This window comes from Vombatus ursinus, unplaced genomic scaffold, assembly GCF_900497805.2.
Source record: "Vombatus ursinus unplaced genomic scaffold, bare-nosed wombat genome assembly UNPS02012901.1, whole genome shotgun sequence".
NCBI lineage: Eukaryota > Metazoa > Chordata > Mammalia > Diprotodontia > Vombatidae > Vombatus > Vombatus ursinus.
Genome location: NW_020952679.1, coordinates 2218171 through 2237221, shown reverse-complemented (window position 1 = coordinate 2237221; position 19051 = coordinate 2218171). Strand labels below are relative to the sequence as shown.

At 47.7% G+C, this 19051-nt stretch overlaps 1 protein-coding gene across 1 annotated transcript in view; it reads right to left on the bottom strand.

Annotated features, from left to right (window-relative positions):
• The window catches only part of SH3BP4 (SH3 domain binding protein 4), a 135377-nt gene that overhangs the window by 116078 nt on the left and 248 nt on the right, over positions 1–19051 (bottom strand). The window lies entirely within an intron of this gene.

The following is a 19051-nucleotide window of genomic DNA, read 5'->3' as shown; positions in this document are numbered from 1 at the left end:
CATCAGCGCCCTTAAGAGACAGCCTTGGCAAGCTTTGCCAGGATTTGGTTTATGAAAGGCTTCCCAGCCCTGCAGCTGCAGGTCTGTTTTTACGAAAAATTCTTTGCATTTCCAAATGCAGATGCCTCACTCTAGGCAAGGGAGCCTTGGAGATTTCTTCCCTCTTAATTTTAGGGAAGGATGCGTTGATAAAGAAGGTTTCCTTCAAGAATGGAAAGGATCTAGCATTCCAAAACTCTCAGCAGTAAACATTCCTAAATCCTCTCAGATAGAATGAGCTCGGACACTTTTCACTTTTAAGGAGAAAATTCATGAATTGCTTACACTGTTGCCTGGCTAGAATTCCCAACCACTGCCAGGAAGTCTGGCCCAGGGTGAACCCTTCCTTCTTTCTCCACCAAACGTCCAGCCAGAAGGATCACATTTAGATGGTGCCAAACATTTACATTCGTTAGGAAAATAATCGTGTGAGTATATTACAGATGAGGAAACTGAGGCTTGCAGAGGATATGTTTAAAGACCTAGCTAAGATCAGGAAGAGAAGGATTTGAACACAGGTCTCTCCAGACTCCCAGTCTCTCCACTACACCCACTGCCTGCTACAATCTTGGACATTTATTCAAGCAACAAACATTTATTAAGCGCTTCTCTGGACATGCACTTAGCTAAGAGCTGAAAATACAAAGAAAAAGCAAAAACAGTCTCTGCTCCTCATGAGTGAATGAAAAAGTACTAACAAGCAGGAACATAAATACAATAACAATAACAGCAATAAAAAGCTGGCATTTATATAACCCTTTAAGGTTTGCAAAGTGCTTTACAAACATTGCTATTTTATCCTCACAACAACCCCTGGAGGCAGGTGCAGTATTATCCCCATTTTATAGTTGAGAAAATTGCAGCAAGCAGAGCTTAAGTGACTTGCCCAGAGTCACACAGCTAGTGTCAGAGGCAGAATTCGAATTCGGGTCTTCCTGACTACACTTCATCCATGCTACCATGTGGTTGCCTCTGCACAACAATCGCAAATGTAGCACAGGCAAAGCCCGTGCTGGAAAAAATCCCCTAAGAAACAAAAAGAAGAAATCATTTTCAGCAGGGTTGTAGAGAATCTGGTTCTGCATTCTGGCTCAGATAATTAATTTAGAAAATGTAAAAGTCTGTTTAAAAACAATTGCTCGGGGGGGGGGGGGGGGGGGGGGGGGGGGGAGGAGAGGGTGGAGGCTGGCTGGTGTGGGTGAGAGTTCTTCTAGGGGGAGTGCAGCTTTAGCTGGCCACAAGCAGGCTTACAGTCTCCGAAGATGCGCAGCTGACATCAAGCTGTCCTAAGTGTCCCCATGAGGAGGTAAGCCGGCCTCTCGCCTCCTGTCAACCTCACCAATCTCATCTGCATACTCAGCACGTCCAACAGGATCATTTTATCCGCTTCTGGGCCCCCCACTTTCAGAGGAATATTGACACGTGAGAAGCGGCCTAGGGTGTGGGGATCCAGTTCAAATTGGCCTGACAAAGCAGAGTGAATTTAAGAAATAATACCGTGTGAAGGGTTCTACAAACCATTCATAAAGATGAAGGACTAAAAAAATCATGGATGTTTAATCGAAAGATTAAGTGAAGCTATAATAGCTGTTTACAAGAATTGGAAGAAAAGATACTTTTGTTCCACTGGAAACCAGAGACAGATTTCAACCCAATCACGGCAATACAGTTACCAGAGCGAAGTACGAAAGGAATGTGAGCCTCAGAGGTGGCAAGCGCCTCACAGATGAATGAGAAGGCATTTAATAAGTGCCCACCAAATGGCCAGCACCGTGTTAGGAAAGTAAAAGCAGAGACATGCCCCTAAAAAGGTTACTGGGATGTTGGGTGGGGCCTAAGGTTAGTAGATTGATGCCACCTATCCAGAACACAATGGCAAAGTTAATATGATGGGAGCTCATGGCTATACAACTATGGGAGGGGGGTTGTGGAATGAAGGGTATTTGTGCTGTGGCAAGGCGGTGAGCAAGGAGATGCCCGGGTAAGTAAAGAATGGCAGCTCAGCCTTTCATGGAATGGTGGTCTGGGATGGTCATGGTCACCAGTCAGGACAGTGGGACTCCACAAGGTGGTTGTAGAGAAGGGGACAGCCAAAGGAGAGAGTGAAATCCTCATTAAAAGCAACTCTAAAGATCGACCTAGAGCAAGAATTGCTAATGCATAAGGTCAGGCAGGAAGGTATGAACTCACTTCTTGCCTATAGTTACATGAGGAAAAAAGTAGCCAAAGCCTGGCATGATCTGGTGCCCATCCTTGGTGTTGAAAGAATATTTCAGAGGATTCAGCCTGAGTACAGATGGATCCCACAGCCTGACACCTCGAGGTCAATCCAAGTGGGAAAGGAAGCCCTCCACAGCCAAGCCTGACCCAGCGGCTGTTCCAGGGAGGGCAGAGAGAGGAGCTGTCCAAGGAAGAGTCAGTCAGGTGTCACTGCCCAAGGAACTCATTCTCCAGACTCAAACGGAGGAGGAGAACAAGGGCAGGTAAGTGAGGATGACTGGGGGGGGAAATAAGCACAGAGCGCTCTCAGGATCAGCACAAAGACTTACGATGAATGAAAGGAGCACTAGGGCTTGCTTTCTGTTAAACCACGAATGTCCGAAAAGAACGGGACTTTTGAATGGAAATGCTTTCTGAGGCAGAGAGTTCACCATTGTGGGGCATAATCAAGCATAAATGATAGGACCCCTGGTCAAGATAAAGGATTCCCCTTGGGTACAGATGGGGTTGGTTAATGACATCAGAGGTTTTTCCCAACTCAAATTCTGGGGGTCTTTAATGACTTCCCATGAAATATAAACCCTCATTTCTGTATAGTACTTTCTTCATTACCCTACAAATGACTATCTCCATTTTGTTATTGTTGAGTCATTTCAGTCGAATCTGACCCTTCGGGACCCCATATGGGGTTTTCTTGGCAGAGATACTAGAGTGGTTTGCCATTTCCTTCTCATTTTACAGATGAGGAAACTGAGGGTTAAGTGACTTGCCCAGGGTCGCAAAGCTAGCAAGTGTCTGAGGCCAGATTTGAACTCAGGAAGATGAGTCTTCCTGCCTCCAGGCTTGGCACTCTATGTACTGTAGCACCACACCACCTAGCAGCCCTTTCTCTTCATTTTACAGCTGAGGAAATTGAGGCTCAGAGAGGATAAGGGACTTACCCAAGGTTGAACAACTAGAATGCTGGAGAATCAGAACTTGAACCCAGGGCTTCTAACCCCCAATCCAGTGTTCCTTCCATTGGACCCGGCTTGCCCCTCTGTTGGGATAGTTCTTTACTAGTGGCTAATTAATATGTAAAAGGCAAAAGTCATTAGTGGCCCTTCCAAAATCCAGAATCAATATGCATTAACTTTGCTCCAGGGAAAGCTCTTACATCTAAGGATGCAGCAAAATTCTTTGGAATTCATCAACCAACAAGGCATATTTTTAATAGAATTGTTGTATTAGGAGCTACAGGTAACATTACACTGAGGTTTTGCCCTCAAGAAATTCTCAATCTGTTGAGTTAGAATCCTAGTAACTTTTGGTGCATGAAATGGATTTGGAGGGTGGAAGCTAGGGAGGAAAAGAAATTGAGCTGAATAAATCTGAATGCATTAGTGTGTTATTCAATATCTTAGCCCACCAGTAGGACCAGCTCCAGGCAAAACTGTGATCCAGTTCTCCACTCACTGTCCTCCTCACTCCAACGAGCCCCAATCCCTCTCCCTTCAAGTGACCAGCTCTCTCCTGATGCCCCCAGCCCTTTGAGGTCAAGAGAGGGGACCTCATAAACCACCTCCCCCAGCTAAAGCTTTGGTGACTTGGATCATTAACAGTCCAAAAAGTACACCCATGTTTAGTAAGAGACCCTAGGGAATGGATAATGATTAACCCAGAAAAATAATTTAGTCCATTTTCATGTACCAGAGCAGTGGGGCGAAGTCTTCTTCATGACAACCACCCAGCAAACCAAGATTTCTGTTCCATTCCTGCTGACTCACAGGATAACGTCAATATTTTACCCTAGTGTCGGGGGCAGAGATAGACCACGCACGGGTCAATGCTTTTTATTCCTGTGTTATCTGGAAACTACCTGATGGCTGCCAACCCCAACATGGAATTTACTAGATCTGAGACCTAATGGGCAGGATGACCAAGCAAATCCCCCGTAGTCACACCCATTACCTCCAGAAGAGCAGCACATAAGATGCCAGTGACAGAGTCTTGGGTTCAGAAGGGACCTCAGTAACCATCTAACTCAAATAGAATCTGAGCAAGAATCCCAGAGAAGCAGCCACCCCACCTCTGATCGAATAACCTCCGATGACGGGGAATCCTTTCCCATCCAAGCAGCCCATTCCACTTTGATTGTGAGCAAGTGTAGCATTCTATGGGGGTGGTTTCATTCACTGTACCTACATCCCCAGTGCCTGGTACATGGACATTTAGTAAATGCACAAGTAGCATGACCACAGGCTGGCCAGGAGGCCTCCTGGGGATGCTGACATCAGACCCCGATTTAAGAACCTCTTCTCTAGAAGAAATCCCACTTCCCGTTTGGACAGCTCTCATCTTTGGAAAGCATCTCCTTCCATCCAGCCTAAAATCCACAAAGGAGCAGGACACAAGATAACAGAGTTTGAATGAGCGTCAGTCTCCTGCCTTGTTAAAAGGGGTGATCTCTGGTGCTCACCTCATAGGACTGTGAGAATCAGACCAGAAAACAGCAGAACTTCTCAGGCCTTGAAGTCCATACTCATCAGCTTCTTTTCTACAGGCTCTTGGGGAGCAGCTCTTAATGCACTGAGGTGCCCAGAAAGACACAGTGAGATACCAAACAAATGTATCCAGAGTTGTCCAAGGACTCAGTCTCTGAGAGTAGTTAATGAAACCAAGAGACCTCACCCATTGCTAAGAACCACCATAATGGCCCAAGTCTTGGGAAGACTTTGATACAGCTTGAGGGACCCCAGTGGAAACCCTCAGGCATGTTCCTAGGCTGGTAAGCTGGCACTGAAGAAGTCTCTTCTCTTCCAACAGAAATAGTCTTGGCTTCCGGTGAACCCCATTCCCATCTCCCAGAAAGACTCCATACACCTACTATAAGAGTTGGTTCTTGGAAACCCAGTGGGATTTATGATCTACAACAGGCTTGCCGCCATACAGCCTGCCAAAGCATCCCCGGGGCAGTATGTTGTGCAGACCTGTTTTATATCCTCTTTGTTTTCGACCCACCTGCCCAAAATCCTTTCCCAAGAGGCTGGAGGCCACAAATGGCCCACAATGGTGTGCAGGCCTGGTCTACACTCATGTTCCCAGTTGGCAGTTAGGGTTTTTTTTTTTTTTGAGGAGTCTAGACCTGTGTCTACACCAATGAAGGTGTGGGAATTCCCACGAAGTAACTGTTCTGCAACTTACAGTCTTAGTGAATTGTCTGGGACATTGAAAGGTTAAATAACCGGCCCAGAGCCATACAGCCTGCAGGTGTCAGAGACAGGACTGGAACCCAGATCTTTCTTGACTGAAGCCAGCTCTTTACCCGTCGTGCCATGGCAGCCTCTTAGGGCTATTCCATATTTGAAGAAAATCTATGACAGCCAGGGAACATCAGGTGTGGGAAAGAATCAGCTCCAAGTACGAGCTAATCCAATAAAAATTTATTAAATGCCAACCAGGAGCTAGGGAACAAATAAAAAAAAAACTATATACATATAGTATATATATACACATATACATACATATATACGTGTGTGTATGTATGTGTGTAAAAATTCCTGCCTTCAGGGACTATGATGAGTACAATGGGAAAAGATTTGGAGACAGGATCCGGGTGTGAATACTGCTCTGTCCCTTATTAACTGGGTGACCTTGGGTAAGATTTTCTCTGGCTTGTTTGCCTCTCCCCGGTCAAAACCCTTCGCTTGCTGGACCTAGATATAGGAACCCTACACTGCAGGGACTTCTTAGGACTCATTTTCGGGCCTGTGTCAATCCCCAACTCATCTTGGTGTGTTTCTCCAGAAGGATGATTACAGGGATGTGATGGATGGCTCTGCAGCTCCCAGCTCCATGAAGCTTCCTTAGAATCAAGTTACCTTCATTTATAATGGCTGCTAACTCTGGGATGTCGCCTATTAGATCGCCATAAAAATCTCAGAAAAAATAGGTGCGCTGTCAAATACGAACTCTATACTTAGGAAAGAGCAAAACAGAATGTAAAAAAAAGGGCTGAATGTCCCTCCAGACATCAAAGCTTATTTCTCAAAGACTCAAGTGTTGATTTAAAATATATGCCTAGAAATCCTGGCAGAACAGCCAAGGAAAGATCATGGCTGGCCCAGAGGAATGAGCCCCCTAAGCCCTCCTCCTCCTTCCTCAAAGCCGCAGCCTGGGAGGACCCAGCACTTCAGTCCTCCAACCTTGGTGGGTCTTTCATTTGGGAGGAAGTGACCCAAGGCCTCCCTTCCTTTAGAGGGATCCTTCAGATTCCCTTAAGGCTTCTGGGGCAGGCCCAGTATTTTCATTGACACCCCCTCAGACACAGCCTCAAAGAGTGCGGTGGCACTGAAAAGTTAGGTTATTTGCCCAGAGTCACACAGCCAGAAGGATGATCAAAGTGTTGTTCTCCTAGGGCAGTCTGCCTGGGTTATCTCCCACTTCAGTCAACTCCGGGGACTCCCCATCACCTCCAAGATCGAAGAGCAAATCCTCTTCTCGGCTTTCATAACTTGACCCCTTCCTGCCTTTCCAGTCTGCCTTATGCCCCCCTCCCTACAGAGAAAAAATAAAATTCCCTGTGACCTGGCCTCTCGACCATGATGTGCACCAGATGATGCCATCTCTGGACTCCAGATGTGTTCCCTTGCTGTCCCCCCTGCCTGGGACTCCTTCCCTCTTCCTCTCCTTCTCTGGGCTTCTCTCACGTCATTCTCCACTAAAATCCCGCTTTCTGCCAAAAGTCGCTCCCTGACCCCCTTAATGTGAGTGCCTTCAGAGGCTACCCCAGTTTATCCTGCATAGATCTGGCTTCTACCGACTTGTTTGCAAGTTGCTTCCTCTATTAAAGTGTGAGCTCCCTGAGGGCAAGGATTCTTAGCCTTTCTTTCAGGCTCTAAGCACTGGAACCTAGAACACAGTAGGTGCTTTAATGCTTGTGGCTGACTTGGCATTACCTCGATAGGAGCTTTCCAGGCTGGCTTTCTAGCCTCTATGGCTAAGTCTCTCAAGAAGTGGTACAGAGGGAAGTGATAGCCTGCCATTCAACATTTGGAGAGACCCCATCAGAGCGTCAGAACTGGCAGGACTCTGGATCTCAAAGACTTTGACTCCTCCATTTTAGCAGGTAGCAAGTTAATTGTTCAAGGTCACCCAGTGAAGGGGCAGAAGCCAGATTTAAGCCCGGCCCCGCCCACCTTCACACCCCTTCTTTAGGGTTCCCCCTTAACCATACCCAGGAAACAGCAGCAGTCTGGACTTGAACCCAAGGCTGTCCTTCATTTCCCAAACAGGAGTTTCCGAGAATTAGAATAACAAAAACAAAGCTTTCCCCAAACGAGCCTAAGGTTTGACAACGACCTTAAGTTAATGAATTCCTTTCTCTGCTCCAGGTCTAAGCTTCCTTCTCCACAAAAATAAAGGATTGGAAGTGACAATCTTTACAAAAGGCTCTTTCCAATTCAAAATCCTACTATCCTAAGAATTCAAAAATGATGAAAGAAAAATGAGTTTCAGAGAATCACTATCATAGACTGTCAGCACTGGGAGGAAGGGACCTACTAAGCATCTATCCGGTGACAGGGAGCTCACTCCCTCTACAGGCAGCCCACCCCACTTCTCAACAATTTTCATTTGAGGGAAGGTTTTTTCCCAAATCTAAATCCGCCCCAGTTGCTCCCAGAGAGCAGAGTAAGCCCACTCGTTCCACATGACCGATCTTCAGAAATCGGGAGGTGACCATGATCTCCCAGTTTTCTCCTCTTTAGGATATTTTTGGGGAGGGGACAATTTAGACCTAGGATTAGTATAATGTTCCCAGTAAGAAGAGGCTCCATCCCCACCCCCCAATCTGAATCTATTGGTAACTGCTTTATTGTTATTGTGGCTGTCCGTCCTTTGTTCTATAAGAGGACCCATGGAGGGCGAAAACTTGACTTGCAAATGATTTTCTACTTTGCAAGTGCATGGATTGCCTGGATTACTGAGATGCAGAGACTCCCCTTCCCATCCCTCCACCCACCCCAAGTTTATGTCACAGGTAGGACCTGAACCCATGAACCCAGGTCTTCCGATGGCTCCCTATCCACTCCGCCATGACGCTTACTTCTCCAGACGAAGCAGCCCCGAGTTCTCCAAACAATCCCGGCGTGCCTGAATTTGAGATGCTTTACCATCTCCCCCAGGAGCACAGACAGGTAGAATGGGAGGGGCAGAAGGAGGATCAGGAGCCATCCCCCACCCTTTCATCCTCCACAGGTGAAAAAAGCCCAGAGGTGGGGATCCTCACAGAGCTTGGATGAAAACCTGGCAATCTCCCCATTCTATCAGATCCTGATAAACCTAAAAAACCTCTAGAGGTGGCATAGACCCTTTTACACATGAGGAAACTGAGGCCCAGCCAGGTGAAGAAACTTGCCCAGGGTCACACAGCTCAAACACATCTGAGGCAGGATCCGAACCCCGAGACTCCTTACTGCCAGCAGACAGGGTCTGGAGGTGACACACAAAAAGTGCTTGGCAAACCTTGACGGCACAGGCGCTCACTGAAAGAGCTATTCAAAAGGTTCATTCGGGAGGTTCAGAGCTAGAACCCAGACCTTAGCTGTGGCAACTGTTTCCTTATAGAATACTAGTGACTTTCTCTCCTCTTGCTCCACAGACAGAAAGCTTGGAGAGGGAAACAGAGTCAAGCAGACAGGGCTCTCTGCATGGGTGGCCCAAGGTCCCTCTGATCCAGCCCTGCCCCTGCAGCTGGGTGGCCCAGGCCCCAGGCCGTCCGTGCCCAAAAGCACAAGAGCCTCAGGTCTGAAGCCCAGCTCTGACACAGGCTGTTGAGATGCCCTGGGTGCAGGTCTGCAGAGATGACTCATTTCCCTTCTCCTAGGTTCAGTTTCATCCTTCCTCTATGAAGACAGATAACATTTATGCCACCTAGCCCTCTCAGGGTAGTGTGGAGGACAAAGCCCTTTACACACACAAACAAGAAAGCAGTATGGGAGGGGCAATGCTTCCCCTCTGGGAGGCCCCCACACCTCCCACCAGCAGGCCTTTGCACAGGCTCTCTCTCTCTCTCTCATTGCTGGAACAACACATCCTCTCCTCCCCAAGGTCCCTCAGTTCCCCGTTCAGCTGAGCCCCGGAGCTGTTGCCCTGTTCTTCCCCCTTGAAATCACTTTGCAGATACTTTGTACTTGTCCATCTGTGAACGCTGTCCTGAGCTCCAGGCAATGGAAGCTCTTGGAGAGAGGAGATATTTGTCGTGTATTTTTCTAACACCAGCAGAGCCTCATCCATTTGTTGGGTGGCACCAGACCAGTTATTGCATGGCTCTCGGGAAGGCCTGGCCTTAGATAAAACATATTCATTTTCCAGATTGGGATTTCCCCATTCAACACGAGAATATGGGTGTCGCTTCTGTAAGAAAAACAGCTCAGTGTCAGCTCCAGCGTTTATAATAGTCCCACATATTCCTCAGCCCCGGTCTCCGATGGGGCATTGAGGAGGATAAACGGCACTTCACAATGCTTCCCTGCTCATTATTTCAGAAAACCATCCTCATCTAGGACTTAGGGCTCTTGATTATCCAAGTCAACCCAAAGAGAAGGAATTTTATCCCAAAGGAAATAAAACTGGAACTCACAGATACAGACATTTGTTAGCTGACTCATGCCTGGGACACAGCAGTGAATGTCCCAATCAAATAGGGATTAGATGAAAGGGCTGTGAAACAGGGGAGTAGCACAGCACCCCCAGATACATCCTAGGGCAGAAATCCATAAACTGGAGTAGTAAAGCGTGGGGGAGAGCATTTGGGTGATCATCAGTGGCAAGAGGAAAGCCCAAAGGTGCCATTGTTGTGGGGTCTTATCTGGTCAGAAGGAAGAAGGGGCAAGGTTGTGGGATGGCAAAAAGGACACTAGAATTGGTGTCAGAAAATCACAATTCCAGCACTACCACTTCCTACCTCTGTAACTTCAAAAAAGGCACCTTAATCTCTCTGGGTCTCAGTGTCCCCCTGTGTAAAACAAGGGCACCAGCAGCTGAGTGGTGCAATGGATAGAGCATAAGATTTGGGAGTCAGGGAACCATGAGTTCAAATCCTGCCTCATACCCTCTCTAGGTATGTGAAAGTCACTTGATCTCTTGCAGACTCAATTTCCCCATCTGTAAAACAAAGATAATGATAGCACCTACCTCAAAGGTGATTGTGAGAATCAAATGATGTATAATACAGGACTTTGAAAACCTTAAAGTAGTCCAGAAAACATGAGCTAAATTCTAGGGTCCCCTCCAGCTCCAAATCGGTGATACTGGGAGGCCAAGCAGAAGTGTAACACTGGTATCTACCAAGCATTGGCGGATCTAGAAGGTAGCTTCCAAACCCTGATAAAGTATTTGTTTAAACTTCTTATGAATTTTGTTTTTTTTTTGTTTTTTGTTTTTTCTTCTTTGGCTAGGCAATGGGGTTAAGTGACTTGCCCAGGGTCACACAGCTAGTAAGCGTTATGTGTCTGAGGCTGGATTTGAACTCAGGTCCTCCTGACTCTAGGGCCGGTGCTCTATCCACTGCGCCGCCTAGCTGCCCTAAACTTCTTACGTAGGAGTGGGAGGAGGTGGGCAAGAATCACACGAGAGACTAAGACATGGAATAGTCAAATCTGCATTGGGGAGAGACAAGGATCCAGTTAATGAGGCCATGGGGCCAGCTGAGGACAGCGCATCCCGAAAGCATCTCCCTCTGTCAGATCTGCCAAAGGCAAGCTTTTCTGCTTTGTTGTTATTCAGTCGTTCAGTTCTTTCCGACTCTTTGCAACTCCCCTGGCCGTGGGCTTTTCTTGGCAGAGATGCTGGAGTGGCTTGCCATTTCCTTCTCCTGCTCATTTGACAGATGAGGAAACTGAAGCAAACAGTGTAAAGTGACTTGCCCAGGGACACACACCTAGTAAGTGCGTAAGGCCAGATTTGAACTCCTGAAGGTGAGCCTTCCTGACTTGAGGCTGGGAACTTTATCCACTGGGCCACCCAACAGACGTCTTTTCTGCTTGGCCTCCCTATATTCTCATGATGAAAAGGAACAAAAAAAAAAAAACAAATGGCCAGATTCAACAGTCATTCTGCAAACCTTTATGGGGCACCTGTTTGGTTTTGTCCAACATATTAGCAGCTGGGGGCAGAAAAACTGACACCCAGGGACACAATTCTTGTTCTCATCTTTTTTTTTTTCTTTTCTTCTTTTTTTTTCTTCATTTAACTGGGTTGCATTTGATCTGGAACACAACTGGATATTCTTCACTGCAGGTTTTAGCAAAAATCCAGGGCCATTGTTCACTTCACTCTTCTCTTTCATCCTCCATCCTCACTAGTAAGATGCCTACTATGTGCCTCTATGTGGCAAGCATTGGGCTAAGTGCTAGTGATACAAAGACCAAAAAAAAATTAAAATGCTCCACCAGCCCCCGCCCTCGGGGAGCTTCCATTCCATAAAGCCACCCAGCATTAGAAGGGAGCCTAGATATTATCAACTTCTTCATCTTGTAGAGAGGGAAACTGAGGCTCCAGGCACTCAAGTGACTCATCCAGAGTTACCCTGATAGTAAGTTGCTGACTTTGGGTTTGTGGCTATGTGCTTTACCAGGGGTTTTGTGAGCATATCAGAGGAAGGAGAGGATGTAGCATAGCAAATAGGGTACGGGGCTTAAGAGTGGGAAAGCCTGGGTTCTGACCAGACCTCTGACATACCACCCATACAACCACAAGCCAGTCGGCCATTTGGACCCAGTGAGCAGAGTTCTGCAGTTAGGGGTGTGGTGAGTTGGGCTGTATATACCTGCAAAGGCACAGATGGCATCAACTCTCCCATTCTCTTTGTAGATATGCTCTGGAGACTGTTCAGTTTAAACTCTAAGAGAATATAAGTAACTGAAATTTGGCCTGGCATCCAGATTGTCCTAAAGACAAAAATACAGTTATACCTTCCACAAGGAGGAAGGGTTAAGGACGCGGCTCCCCCATCATCTGAAAAATCTGTATGAAATTTTTTGGCTTTCCCTTCCTACCTGAGAAGTCTGATTTTTTTTTCTTTTTTCTTTTATGGGGTGTTTACCGTACCTTATTGTAAAATTTGGGTTAGGTATTTGATCATAAGCTATATGTAGGTCAATGCTAAATAAAAATATCATATGAAAAAGAAATTTAAAAAGTACGAAATACTACAGTAATTTCTTATGCTGACCTACGATACATTGGGATGGAGATGGGGAAAGTGGCAATGTAGAAGGGGTAACTCTAGTATTTTGGAAGGAGGTGCCAGCAAGAGAAGACAGGCTCACACAGTTAATAGAACTGTGAATCGGTCCAACCATTCTACAAAGCAATTTAGAATTATTTTATTATAATAATAATGATAGTAACAATAGCTAGCTTTGCTATGTAGAGTTTTAAGATCTGCAAAATGCTTTACAAGTATTATTTCATTTGATTTTCGCAACAACCCTGGCAAGTAGTTGCAATTATCATCCCCATTTTACAGATGAGGAAACTGTGTTCAGTGACTTGCCCAGGGGTACACCACTATACCCTCTAGGTCCAGGCTCCTGGCACTGTGGCATCTCCTAGCTACAAGTTAAAAAGGCAGCTTGATTTACATGGAGGATAAAGAGATTCAGGAGCCACAGGGTTCCTCCCTCTGACACAGAAGCTGTTTGATTACTGAGCAAGTCTGTTAACTCGCCACAGCCTCCAAGGAACTCCCTAAAAAGGTTGGGGATCTACAACACTGAAGGGATTTTCAATACCAGAAGTTCCCTACACTAGGTCTGGAATCAAGAAGACTCATCTTCTCGAATTCAAATCAGAACTCAGACAGTTATCTGAGCAAATTAACCCTGTTTGCCTCAGTTTCCTCATCTGTCAAATGAACTGCAGAAGGAAATGGCAAACCACACCAGTATCTGCCAATAAAACCCCAAATCGGGTCACCAAGTGTCAGAAATGACTGAACAACAACAAATTAGAAATATCACTGTGCACATAGACATGATAAACCTGTATTTCCATTAAAAATATTTTTTTAAAAAAATCTGGACAGACAAAAAAAGCTAGAAACAACACTAAACTGTACCTGCTCTTGGTTAATGAGTATGCAGTCACCAAGGAAGTCAAAGACTGAACGAAAACCATCATGTCAACAAAAACTATTTATAGCACTGGCTCTTTTTGTAAAAGCAAAGACCTGAAATCCACTCAATGCCCATCCACAGGGGAAGGGCCCGAACACAAGTTGGTGCATGAGTGAATATTGCTGCACCACAAGAAACGACCAAAGGGACAGTTTAGGAGAAACTTGGGAAGACTCATATACACTGACTAGAAGTAGGTAGAATCTGGGAATGATTTGCAGATTCTATGATTTGCATAAGAATGCCATTGCCAAGGTAAAGGGAAGACTTTCTTCACTATGTGTAGGACCTGAGAACTCTGCTCAGTGTCCAGTCATGCATTCTGGGAGCTGGTGGAGAAAACATGCCACCTTTTTTGGCATAGAGGAGGTGGGCATTTTCAGAGGCGCCCCCCAGATGGGCTCGGCTTTGCTTGACTGCCCTTATGGTACAAAATGGATAGTTTATTGGAGTGGGAGAATCCTGAGAAGAAGATGATGATGGGGAGGGGGGAAGAAGAACATAAAACAAAACATTCTAAAACAAAATAGTTCTTGGACCACAAAGAGATCACAAAAAATAAGACCTTAGAAGGATAAATCCAAAATACACTATTTCACTGATTCATACTAGTGTATACACGTCTACTTAGGAAGTTAAGTCTAGCTTACATGAACACTGAATTAGAGAAGATTTGATCAAAACAGTGAGTCGTGTTAGACTCTAACACCCATTGTACAGATACGGGCTAAGCAGAGCTAGGAAACAGATGCTCAGAGCCTCACTTACAATTCTATTAATTTTTAATAATGTAAAGGGGACCTTGTTTTCCAGGCCAACCTCGATATGATCTCAGCATCTCAGAGTGGGAGGCTATCTACACTAATGTGTACCAGAGCAAGATATCACTCCATCCTATCCTTTACCAATGTGATTGCAGCCTCCAACATTTGCCTAAGGCACACTAAAAAGGGTCTCCCCCATGAAAAGCCCCTTTCACCCTGGGATCTCTCTGCTAGGATGCCTTCCCCAACATCGTGTCTCAATGGGCCATGGATCAGAATCCAAGAGAAGGACCCTGTATACACAGAGAGGCTAGAAGCAGTTTCTGCTGAAACTCACAGGCACTCTGGGCCTGAAGGGCCAGCAGGCACCTCCCGCACAGTCTGGGTAGACTGACTCCCCAGGCATTACGACAGCATCCCAATTCTCTCCACGAATAAAGGCATTACCGGAATTCTTTGGCGCCACAGCCTACATGGATGCAAGCCCTAATGAGTGGTAGCAGAGACACAGGGAAGCGTCTAATAAGGAAGTCACTTCGGGCCTCAGGGAATCGGGTTCATTGTTCTCACAAACCTTTTAGATCCTTTTTAATATGGCCAAGTAACTATTCAGTAAAGAGGGAGATGCTGACGCTGTTCTGGACCCTCTTCTACTTCTCTGATCTAGAACTGGGAAGAAGAGAAGCATACACTAGATTCCATTCTCCGACATCCAACTGGTGGAGTCAAAGAATGGAAGAATGTTTGGAATGGAAAGAGGCCTTTATGGCTGAACCCATCAAGGGGTTGGTCAGCCTCCAAGGAGGAGTCAATGACCACCTCCAGAATTAGTCCATTCTACTCTGATTCTTGGGAAGCATTTCCAGATTTCTAGACTAAATTTTGTGGGTAGCTACTTGGCACAGTGGTTAGAGTGTCTGGCCTCCAGTCAGGAAGACCTGAGTTCAAATCTGGCCTCAGACAGTTACTAGCTGTGTGACCCTGAGCAAGTCACTTCACTCTGTTAGCCCCAGTTTCCTCAACTGTCAAATGAGCTGGAGAAGGAAATGGCAAACCACTCCAGTATCTCTGTCCACAAAACCCCAAGTGGGGCCACCAAAATCGGACACAACTGACTGACCAGTCACAAAGGAGTCTCTCTCAAGGAAACACCCGCATATCCAGAAAGCAGAGAGATTAGGGCATTCACACACAATAGCAGCTTCTGTCTGCTGGGACACAAGCCGTACTAGGGGCCCTAGGGGCCTCAAACGCTTATTCATCTACTCAGTGAGGCGGCTCCCACCTCCAAAGGTCAGCTGGGCCTGGTGTGGAGTGCAGAAGTGACAGACAGGAAGCCAACTCCCCCATGAACAGGGACGGTGTCTTCTTTCATGGGAGCTGATTCTTTAAAAAATTAATTTTCCCCCCATAGGAAATAGGAGAGTTTGACTTTTACAAGAGCAAGTTTTCAAATCCTGGGCCATAGTTTTGAATTCTGGTTTGCTACTTACTACCTGTGTGACCCTAGACCAATCTCTCTGGGCCTCAGTTTCCTCAACTGTAAAATGAAGGGGTTGATTCCCTTCCAGATCCACATGATGTATTAAGCACCTACAATGTGCCAGGCACTGTGCTAAGCAGTTTATAGATTGATTGACTGACTGGAAAATGTAGTGACAAAGAATGATATCTTCCCCTATTCTCCAGGAGTGGGCAGGCATTCTCCAGCCCTTTTAAAGGGCTAGTCAACGTTTTTAAAAAGGGTTTCCCAGAGACTGGAGCAAACAATCACCCCGTTTGCACTGTCACAGACCAGCCACTAGCTTTGACTCCCTGCAGACCGAAGGAAGTCTGCCCCTTTGTACAGCCTTCACACACACACACACACACACACACACACACACACACACACACACTGCAGAAGATCCTAGGACTGAGGGACCCACGGCCACCTCAGGCTAGGGACAGCTTCCCTGACTGGGCCCCCGGCCCCCATCAGGCCCCCATCAGGCCTCACGAATCTCCATTGTTCATTTTGTAAACAAGTCAGCCATAAAGCAAACCCCTAGGAAGCCGAGCTTTATCAGTCTGGGAGCCAATCTGCAGCTGAGGACTAATTGTTCTCACATTTCTCCCATCAGGAGGCACAGGGGCTGGCACTCCAGGGCAGTTTCTGTGTTTATATATCAGCACAGCTTCTCTGCCCCTCCCCCCACCTTATCCATATTTTTTCTTTTGCTGATAAACCAGAGATCTGGGCATCATCCTCTCCCCTCTGGGAAACCTCATTTTCTGTAAAACTTTGGCCTTGCCCCCCAATTAATGGACCTTTTAGCCTGCCCCTGCCCCAACCTCAGAGCTCCAGTCATGTTTCCTTCTTCAGGGCCAGCACCAGGCTCGGGTTATGTGTCTATCTATGCCAACCTCTGGTCCACAGTGTGCATTTAAGTAGTAGCTTCCCTGGCTAATGTACCTCCAAATGCTTTCCCAACCATTCATTATTTTTTTATAGGAGCCTTAGGAAAAGCCTCCTGACCTCTTGGAGTGTAAAAGCAGGCCTAGTGCTCACTGGGAGGGCAGCTAAGCTCCCTGAGGGCCAGGGCAATCTCAAGGCGGGGCGGCCCTCTCTCCAGCACATCCAGGCTGCCTTCCCTGGCAGGTATCACTCCTTCACTAAGAGCTGCTTTCAAAGATCTGTCAGTCAAGAGTGCTTCTAGCATCTACTAGTTTCATGACCCTGAGGAAGTCACTTAATAGCTCTGGGAGCCTCTGTTTTTCTTCTCGGTTTTCTCCTCTGCAATACCTTAGGTACTTAGTTTCCCACACTTAAACCCTTTAGAGACATCAGCTGCTATCAGTATTGTCCATGTTAGGGGCCCAGCACAGCACCACGTACAAGCCTGCTTCCCAGTACAGGGTGGTCAGGATTAGCTGAGCCTTTCAGGAAAGCTCAAGGTTTATTTTAGTCACGATTGTAGACACTTGTGGAGGGAAGGACAGAGGAAAGAATGAGCCTTGCCGCCACAACCGGCAACCGGGAGGCCTCCCAGATGCCTCCCCAGATCTAACGTTGTCAGGTTCTCCTGGTAGCACAAGGTTACAATGAAAGCAGGTTTCAAAGCAGACAGCCCACCGTTTTCACTAACAATTCTGAGCAAGTCACCTAGACGGCCACCTCTCCTCATCAGACCATGTCATTCTGGCTGCAAAGGGCTCCCAAAGCAGGGATGACTCTTGCCTTCTCACCTTCCCTGCTGGAACAGAGATGCCAACCGGAGAAAGAGCAGAGAGCTTCCTCAATGGGTGGGTACACATACACACTCACCCGCAGTCCACCTCCACAGACAGTTGGCCCTGCTCTAGCTAAAGCTGAAAACAATTGTGACAATCCAAGGAAAGGCGAGCGTCCCAAGCGAGCCACGAGAAGTAGCTAAAAGCATTAACTTTGCCAAGGCTACAGCTCCCTGCCTGTTCATTTTCGGTCCATGAGCAGACTGGCAAAGGCACTCCTGGCGCTCTCGTCCGCCCAGCTGCTGGTTCAGCCTTAAGAACAGGAAAGCGATCTACCCGAAGTGGTCAGTTTCCCACCTGAGAAGCCACCACAGGGCGCTACAGAAGCCTCGGAGAGAGTCGGAGTGTGCCCTGGGAAGGTTCCCAGAGGGCACCTCGGGGCCCCAAGCCCTCTCCTCCGGCCCCAGGCAGAGACTCAACAAGGCAAACGCAAAGCAGGGCAGCCCTAAAGCAGGAGAGCGGGTGGGAGGTCCTGCTCTAAGCAGGGAAACTGCCTCCCGCTCTTCTGGCGTGAAGGCTGAGTGCAGCGCCACTGCCAGGGGCACCCAGGGACCTCCATTACCCGCAATTACAACCCAGGCAGCCAAGGAGCGATGCGCCGGGAGCGAAGCGGCAGAAAGCCAGGGCGATGACAAGGAGCTTCCCTGCTTGCCAGTGTGCGTGGGTGCTGCTATCCCTGGGTGCTCGGGTGGGTGTCCCCTCCCACCCGAAGAGATCGGGCCAGAGAGTGTGAGTGTGTGAGTTAGTGTTGAGTGTTTGTGTTGTGAGTGTTTGAATGTTACTATTCAAGTGTAAGAGTGTGTGTGTGTGTGTTGTGTGTGTGTGAGTGTGTGTGTTGTGTGTTGTGTGTGTGTGCTGTGTGTGTGGGGTGTGTGTGTGTTGTGTGAGTGTGTGTGTGTGCTGTGGGTGTGTGGTGTGTGTGTGTGTGTGTGTGTGTGTTGTGTGTGTGGTGTGTGGATTGTGTGTGGGTGTGTGTGTGTGGTGTGTGGTGTGTGTGTGTGTGCTGTGTGTGTGGGGGGTGTGTGTGTTGTGTGTGTGCTGTGTGTGTGGTGTGTGGGTTGTGTGTGGGTGTGTGTGGGTGGTGTGTTGTGTGTGTGTAGTGTGTGTGTGTGTGTGTGTGTGTGTGTGTGTGGTCGCCACCACTCAAGTCCAGCCACCTTCACTGGGCGCTTGGGGAAATCCCCTATTCCAACCCGTCCCTGCCCCTCTTTCCTAGGGCTGACCTGAGCCCGTGGCCCCGGCTGGACGCCTTCTTTTGGGGACCACAAGCCGCGGGCGCTGCACTATCCCCACCAAACCAGCACTCCGGCCGCCAAAGCTCCCTTCTCCTCCCCAGCCCGTCCTCATAGGGCGCCCACCTGAGGGCAGGAGAGCCAGCAACGAGCAAAAAGTAGGGGCGCGACGGTAGACGAGGCTGTGCGCCCGGCGCTGGCAAACCGGCCCCACGGGGGAAGGCGCCTCGAGGGCACAGAGCGGGATCGGAGCCGCAGGAAAGTGTGGGGAACAGCGTGTGTGGGGGGGGCGGTGCTCGCGGTCAGGGGCAGGGGGCGCCAGACACGTCCAGGACACCCCAGGAGCCGGGTGCGGGCATCTGCA